This window comes from Phasianus colchicus, chromosome Z (genome assembly GCF_987193195.1).
Source record: "Phasianus colchicus chromosome Z, bPhaCol1.hap1.1, whole genome shotgun sequence".
NCBI classification, from domain to species: Eukaryota; Metazoa; Chordata; class Aves; order Galliformes; family Phasianidae; genus Phasianus; species Phasianus colchicus.
The window spans coordinates 22,263,761-22,272,582 of record NC_143476.1 but is presented as its reverse complement, the minus strand read 5'-3'; the positions used below and the strand labels follow the sequence as shown (position 1 = coordinate 22,272,582).

The 8,822-nt window shown below is 40.4% G+C and overlaps 1 long non-coding RNA gene across 1 annotated transcript; it reads left to right on the top strand.

The window, feature by feature from the left end:
• Positions 1 to 536: 536 nt before the first annotated feature.
• LOC149912712 (uncharacterized) lies at positions 537 to 8,121 on the top strand. Its single transcript, XR_016461422.1, has 3 exons — positions 537 to 637; positions 2,099 to 2,226; positions 7,812 to 8,121. It is a non-coding gene; the product is annotated as an uncharacterized LOC149912712 (long non-coding RNA).
• The last annotated feature ends 701 nt before the right edge of the window (positions 8,122 to 8,822 follow it).

Below are 8,822 nucleotides of genomic sequence, written 5' to 3'. Positions count from 1 at the left end.
CTCCATCCTTCTAAATATTAAACGAGACAAACCAACTGTCCTTTTTTTGCTGATTTTCAGATCATTTAATAGTACATTCTATCTTCCTATATGTTGAGATAGATGGAAAAGGACCAGCATCACATGTATGGCCATGCTTCATACAGCAATATTGTAAAACATACTTCATTTTTTCTTGTGGTGATCTTAGTTGCATGCATGCATGTGCACATACACAGGCCCCTGCATCCTTAATGATCTCTTTGAGAAAGAGATATTGAACATCAGTTTGAATAGAGTCATTAACCTTGATGCTGTAGAAGCTATTAGCATATATTGGAACTCTTTCTGATGCTCCACCAGCCCCCCCAAGCTGTGGAAAAAAGCAGTAAGAATTCCTACCCCCTTTAAAACTTCTTCCACATGATGCCATATGATATGGAATATCCCTTTGGTGAGTTTAAGTCCTGAGAATGGTCTTGGCTCTGTACAGCACTGCTTAGTAACAGCTATAAACATTGGTATGCTATTAATTTTTTTTTCTCCTAGAACCAAAATCTAGCACTGTACCAGACTCTCTGAAGGAAAGAATTCCATCCCAGCTGAAACTAAGACAAAAACATACAACAAGACACTTCTGAGTGGTACCAGTGACAAGGTAAGAGGCAAAGGGTACAAACTGAAGAACACAATTTAACTCAAATGCAAGAATCTCCTTTTCTAACTCTGAAGGTGTAGAGCAGTGGAACCAGTTGTCTAGTGTAAGTGTGGAGCAGAAATATTCAAAATCTGACAGCACAGTCCTGGACCTCCTTCTCTGTATGATCCAGCTTGATCAGGCATACTAAGCGAGTTGATCTCAGGGGGCCCCATTCACCCGAAGCACTTCTGTGATTCTTTGGTGGATATCAAGAATGGCTGGAAACAGAGACTATAAAAACACTCAAGAAAAGTCAGTAATTTCTGCAGATTGCTACATGCAACACCTTAGAAAACAGTCCTTCATTAGCTTTCATATTAAACGTTGTTGTTCTATTTAGTTTCCCCACCTTAATACTAATGCTGTACAACAAACAAACATCAGATGAGAACAGCAGTTTCTCGAAATTTCTTTCAAGGTGCGTGAGGCAAGTAAACATTTTCACTGGGAGAGAAGTCACTGGAAAGCTCAAAAAGGATTATTCTTAAGCAGTGAACTTTCCTTACAAGTCTGAGGAAATTCTTAAAGCTCAGGTTTTCATTAAGCCTTTTTTTTTTTTTTTTTTTTTTTTTTGCTTTGATTCTCTTAATCTGGAATCAGGATCCATATGGTTTTACAGATGGGATTTTTGAATCTATTTTTGTCAGTCATTTTCAAAAATCCACATTTCCAACATTATAGTAGTTCCAGCTAGTCTAAAAAGATTCAGTAATCCCAATATTCCTGCCAGATGAACATAGGTAAGAATAAACACAGTCCTCCCTGGTTTCCATAAATTTCATTTTTGCTTAGACAAACGTAGTAGCTACCAATGCAAGACAAAATGTCCTTCCCATGTCCATAAGTATGCACATATTCTTTTAAACAAGGGGATTGAATCTTCAAAAAACACACTATCACAATTCCTGACTGCACTTCAGAACCTTCCCCAAACATTGGGTGTAAATTGTTCAAGTTGCAGGAAAAATTGGCTGGTGGATAACATTACAGATTAAGACAATGTGTCTGAGGCTTCAGACGCAACAGAAAAATTTATTATCTTGTGGTATTTGCTGATTCATGGCACTCATACTATAATCCATACTAAATACTGTATCTTTTATGACATACCCTATATTTACATAATGCATAAAAAGCTATGACCTGCTTTAGCAAGGAATTGGACTGGATGATATCTAGAGGTCCTAGAACCTCTATGGTTCTGTGATTCTGTTATATAAATGGTAAGAAGTGGGTATTTTCCAGGTGTGAGTAGAGAGAAAATTTATTTTCTTCCAGGTAGCTGATAAGGTGCTATGTTTTGGATTTAGAATGAGAATAATGTTGATAGCACACTTAAGTTTTGGTTGTTGTTGAGCAATGGTTATTGACTTTATATGTTTTATGTTAACAAAGTCAATGACTTTTCTACTTCTCTAGAAGCTCTGCCATCAAGGAGGCTGGAGGTGCACAAGAAGTTGGAGGCATACAAAACTGGGAGAGCTGACCCAAACCAACCAAACGGATGTCCCATACCATGATGTCCATGTTCAGCAATAAAAGCTACGGTAAAGCAGAAGGAAGGGAAGGATGTTCAAAATGATGGCCTTTGTCTTCTCAGTAAACTGTTCTATGTGATGAGCCCTGTTGTTCTGGAAGTGGCTGAACATCTACCTGCCAATTGTGCTCTAATTGTGTGTTAAAAACAGCCTGGCCAGCAGCTCAAGAGAAGTTATCTTCTCCCTTTATTCTGCCCTGGGGAGGACAAATTTGAAGTACCATGTCCAGTTCTGTGCTCCTCTGCACAAGGAAGATAGGAAGCATCTAGATAGAGTCCAGCAGAGGACCACAAAGATTATGAGGGGTCCAGAGCATCTCCTGTATGAGGAAAGGCTGAGAGACCTAGGGCTGTTCAGCTCAGGGAAGATTGAGAGGAGATCTTATCAATGCTTATAAATATCTAAAATGCAGGAGTCAAGTGAATGGGGCCAGCCTATTTTTGGTGGTACTCAGTGACAGAACAAGGGACAATGGACACAAAGTGGAGCATAGGAAGTTCCATGCAAACATAAGGAAAATCTTTACTGTGAAGGTGACAGAGCACCGGAACACACTACCCAGGGAGGTTGTGGAATCTCCTTCTCTGGAGATACTCAGAACTGGCCTGGACACTTTCATATGAAACCGAGTGTAGGGAATCTGCTTTAGCAGGGGTGCTGGAATGAATGATCTCCAGAGATCTCTTCCAACTCCTACAATTCTGTGATTCTGTAATTCCTTGCTTTAGTTCTGCAGCTTTTGGTAAACATAGTAAACTGTCTTTATCTGATCCTGTGCACACTTTTACTTTTCAAATTCTCCCCCATCCCAACTGTGTGGTACTTAGCTGCCTCCAGAAGATAGAACATAAGAGAAATCCAGTGCTTTTTTCTGCTACTGATGTGATCAGTTTCAGCTTGGGAAACATTAACATACACAACCAGGCATCAAGCAAGGTATGAGGATCCCAGATGTCCAGGCATCATAAAATCTCTGACAGGGTTGTTACGAGTCATGAACACATATTCATTAAGGGAAAATAGTTGTGGCTTGTATTTACATTCCTTGGTTTCAGACAGAAGGCAAATTTGCTGGATCAAGTATTTGTTGGAGTTCATTCATTCAGCTCTTGCTAAATAGCTGAAAAACATGCTTTATAATAGGAAAGCTGACAAGGTCTTAATTAGCACAGCAGAGCTAGGTACTGCAACAATAAATTATATCCCCCCATTTCAGAGACAGAAGGAGAGACAGCTTTCTGACCTTATCTGCATTTTTTAGGAGTGCCTGAATAGTTATTGAAAATATTTGCAGGAAAACAGAACCAACATAACCCATGTCAGCTCTTACAGAGCCAGCAAATGTCTTTGCATTAGATGAATTCCTGCAAAGACCCCCGCTTATCGTCATTCTATTTTTTTTACCTTTACAGTTTATATTTCCTTTTTTTTTTTTTTTTTTTTTTTTTCCCATAAAAGCAGAAAAACATTCTTTCTCTGGTACTTGGGTAAAGTGAAAGACATAAGAAAGACATAATTTTGTCTGGACTGGGGCCAGAGGGCTAAGGATTCTACATAAAATGTCACGGGGTAGAACTTCCTCTTCAGAAGCTTACTGTCAAAGTAGGCTGGAGTTGCAAAAGAAACCTTAAAGTCCAGGCTAAAACACGTTTCTCCAAGTCCTTTATTTGATTTGATTCTCTTTTCAAAAAGGCCTCTTTGCTTTTTTCTGATGGCTCTGTTAGTTTTTACTTGGGATATTTTCTCTCAGCCATGTTGAGGTAATCTGAAAACTGGGTTGGATACTTGCCTTGGAAGAACAGCAGTAGAGAGACTCTATCACTACACCAGACTTCAGTCCAGATAACACTAGGATAAGATCCATAGAAGGAAGGAATCATTTGACCAAAAGCAGTCAGTGCTACTTCCAAAGAGGAAAAGTCCTGGTCCCGTTCCAGTCCTGTTTCACTGCATTGTGTCTTTGTCACTGACAGTTCCCAGGATAAACCTGAGGGATCTTTAGTAACACACTGTTTTCTCCTCCTTCTTAGGCTACCTAGAATAGCTCAGCACATCTATGTAATCACAATAAGAAGTCTGATTTAAGTTTTTAAATATTTCTGTTTTCCTACCCCTACCGTCATAGCAGTGAACTAGCAGTTATTTTTCAGAATTAAAAAAAGTGAGTATTTGGCTGTGGAAAACATGCTGGCAATAAGATTTGGGTTCTACAGACATAGGGCTGTGTTTGCAGCTCAACATCTGCTTGAGAGAGATGTGATTCATCTCTCTAAGAGCCAAGGTATTTTCACCAATAAGATGGCAGATGTCATAAGAAGGTTTTAAACTAAGAATGACAGGGGAGAGAAACAGGAGCCAGTAGTCCTGTGATAGAGTGACAGGCATGGCCACTTAGCCTTTAAAGGACCTGGGATGATGTGACAGGAAGGGATCAGCAAATAAACAAAATGGAGCTAAAGCAGGATCACCTCCAGCACTTACATGTACATGGAAGTACATAAAAGTGCCTATGACGGGTAAATCTCCTACATCTTTTCTAGGAAGATTCATGTTCACACACCATGGCCCTCATGAGCGACTTCAATCATTCAGTTACCTGCTAGAGAGGCAACACGACAACACAGAAGGCCATAAGAAATCAATGGTGGTGCTGCAGTATAATGATGGAAACTTCCTCTTCAAAGTGATGTAAGAGCCAATGAGGAGAAGTGCTTGACCTCATATTCACAAACAATAAGGAGCTTGTTGGGAATGTGAAGGCCAAGGGCACCTTTAGCTGCAGTGATTGTGAGATGGTGAAGTTTAGGATGCTCAGGGAGGAAAGAGGGTGAAAAGAAAGCTCACAATCCTGGACTCCAGAAAAGCAGTTTTAGGCTGTTTCATGGATCTGTTAGGTAGAGTCTCATAGAATAAGATCCTGGAGGAAATTGAAGCCCACGAAAGCTGGTTAATATTCAAGGATCACCTCAAAGCTCAGGAGATGTCCATATCAATAAAAAGGAAGACAGGCAAAAAGGGATGAACAAGGAAAGAAAAAGAAAGTAAACAACAACAAAAAAAGAGGCCTTCAGATGTTGAAAGCAAGGACAAGAAACCTGGGAAGAAGGAATGAAGTTAGGAAATCTAAAGCCCAGTGGAATAGAGTACGGTTTGGGATGTAAAAAGGAGAACAGCATCAGACTTTCCAGTGGTGCCTTGGGACAGTACAAGAGGCAAATGGCACAGACTGAAACAGAATTTCCTCCTGAACATAATGAAACACACTTTCTTTGTGCAGATGACTGAGCCCTCCTGGAGAGGGCAACCATAAAAATATTAAAAAACAAAACAAAACATGTAGACATGATACTGTCAGTGAGCTCGAGATGATACTGCTTGTACAACAGGCAGTTGGGCTGGATGACGTCCAGTGTTCACTTCTAACCTCAACTATTCTGTGACTCTGTGATTCTGTGATATCTAGTTTGACTTTTTAAAGAACATATTCAAGTGATTAATCATCCAAATCTGTTCTTAAAAGCATATTTTAAGTTAGAACACATTAGTAAGAAAAAAATCTTAAGTGTAGTTTAGCATTTCATGTTTGAAGCAAGTGCAAGAATAGAATATACAAATAAGAATGGAACACGTTTTTGGTGTATGTTTCACATAATTAGTATCACGGTCTTCTGAGAGTACCAGACAAACCTGGATCATGGGGCTGTGCACTTACAGTCTCTCTCTCAAGCTAATGGGCTACTCTGAAAGTTCATTCGCAATCTTTGACTTACAGGAAAGAACATGACTGTTGTCTGGAGAATGATGCTACTTAACCTACTGTCTCCTCAGTCTTTGAGGGATGCTTGCCCATTGCCTTAATGCTGAAAATGTGTTCCAATCCACTTCTCTTCTTCTACAGATCTGAATGCTTGCCCTTGTCCTTATCTAACCTTTTCTTCAGCCATCATTTCCGTGTCTTTGGTAAGGATTTGGAATTGTTGGTCACCTATTTCAACAACTGGAACATAAGGCTGAAACTCTATGTAGGCCTGCAGCACCCCAACCCCAGCAGACTATTAAATATGCTTCCACTGAAGTCGGTTCCTCACTCATGTCTTCAACTTAACACCTACATAATCCACTCTACCAGCTCACCTCTGTCCACCATGAAGAATCTTCAATATCCTTTAGAATTTGCTTTCTTGTACTAAAGTAGCCTCTTCAGTCCACTCTTTTCTTTCAGTAGAATCCCCTCTGGTTACTGTATAATCTATTCCCTAAATTCCCACACATATTTTTTTTCTCTAATACATGAAAATGAGGTGGCTAAGTCTTTTCAGCTGAAATTAACAAATCTACTTTTTCCTTCCCGCTGTTAATCCCTACATTATGAGAGCAATGCCTTGTTAGAGTTGTACTGCAAGTGTGGGTTGTGACTACTGTTACCTGTTATCTGGGAAATGAGTCTGAAAGTCAGTATGTGCCCAAATATCTATGTGCTGGCTCTGCGTGTGCTCACATCAACTGTTTGGATGAAGATTGCTATTACCGTCTTTGTTTGTCATGCTGTTGTGTCATGGATTGAACCCTCTGGTCCTTTTGCTAGATTTATATCAACGTTAGGCTTCAACCACCAGCCTACTCAGGAACTTCCCAGTATAGCCATCTCTAGTGAGAAATGTTGGCAGATTGAAACTGAAACTTCTGCAGATTTTTCCCATGCCCAGTGAAATTTTCCAGGTTCTCAGTTCTAAAAGAAATCTGATATTTAAATATTATATTTAGGTGATAATCAGGAAATGACTGACATCTCATGGGTCAGGTGGTGGGCAGTGATTTCTAGGTCTTGATCTGATTTGTCAATGCTGTTAGTAAAACTTTATTTTCACCAGTATCCATGTGAACAGAATAAGTAACCCAAAGAGAGACTCTTGCTTTCTGCTGTAATTCTTTCAACTGGTGTTACTAGACTGAGCAAAAGAAGCCAGCGCAAATGCTAAGACTGTAACATTTTGCAGAATGAAAGATGGAGCAGTCTGAACGTTGAAGTCACAACACAGTGTGCCCTGTAATTATTTAAAAAGGGGGGAAAGCAGTCCTACTTGTTTAAGAGATAATGTTCTAAGTAATGTGTTTGTCTTGGTGTGACAGGACAAATAACAAATATTTCCACATCCAGATCGGTCCATCCAATAACATAATAGAGGCATACAAACAGAAAAAACTACCAGTGACAAAATACAGTTTTTAGTATAGAATTTCTGCAGGATGGGGACTAGGCTATAGCAGGTTCTTCTGATTGCTGTGATGTTTACCCCACGGTAAATTGGTTTGCTGTGAGTAGCAGACTTTAACGCCTACCCAGTAGGTGCTATATTTGAATGCTGCACTTGAACATGATTAGAGCCTCCTACTGTGCTTGGTGAGTTGGGGGGGGAGTATTGCAGAACAATTTGTCACTGTTGGGAGAAGAGGACAAAGGTTCTCCTTGCAGATAGATGTGTAATGCAAGGTACTGGACAGCATAAGAAGGGCAGTCATGGAAGTAGTGGATACTCTGAATGAAGTGGGGGGAAAGTCGGTAGATTTCCTCCCCCATTTCTTTTTAATTACAGATACTCCTTCACAGATGCTTATTGTATGCTGTTGCCCATGGGGCAGTGTCAGTGGCTGCTACAGCGCAGTTCAGCTGTCTTCCTTGATTTTCAGAGTGCTTGAAGCATATACAGTGGAAAGGCAGGTGAGATGAAGGGCTTCTTTCTTCACTGATCTGTAGTGCCTTTTGCTGATTTTCCGCTGCTTTAGTGTGTGAAGTTGGTACCTTGAATAATCTGAGTAGCATTTCCTTTTCCCAAGAGTTAATGGGTCACACATTGGAAATCCAGTTATGATTCTGAAATCCTGTAGTAGTCCCCGGATAGCACAAATCAGGCTTGTTGCCTCAGGCTTTTCAGAGTGTCATCTAATGATTCCTCCCATTTATGGCTTGTGTGCTTGACTTGAGTTGCCTGGGACAGAAAACTGCAGGAGAGGAGCCAGTATTTCCCGGCGAGTCAGGGTTTTTAAGGGCTGTCTCTTGACTGGCCTTTCAGAAGCTGAGCCACTGAAACAGGCTCAGGTAACATGATGATCTGGATTCCTTTTTCAGCTCTGCTGCAGACTGCCTGAAAGGGATAGATTTCATCTGAAGTAGGCAGGGCTATTTAACCAGCAGCTTATGGTCGCAGTATACATCTTAATTATTCCTCTATAATGGAGAACAGTGCCCTTTTGTGGGGAGAGGAAGTGGGATAATTCTTTCTACTCTGCTCCTCCAAGCCTGCAACTGTTTGATCTAGGGACTGGGACTGCACCTACAGTTTGCAACCAAGGAGTTTGTCTGAGTTGGGCATACATGACTTGAATAACATACAAAGGTAGAACCACCCTTTATTTCATATTATTTACATCATTCTCAGGTCCTACACTTCCCCTGATTTATTACACAGATATCATCCCCATATGATATGGGCCATCTCTCAATCATCGAAGGAGTTCGTTTAGTCCATTCAGCTCCATCTGTCATTACAGACCTTCAGGGCAGGAGAGATGATGCACAGTGCTGTATTGTTACACTCTAGAGCCAG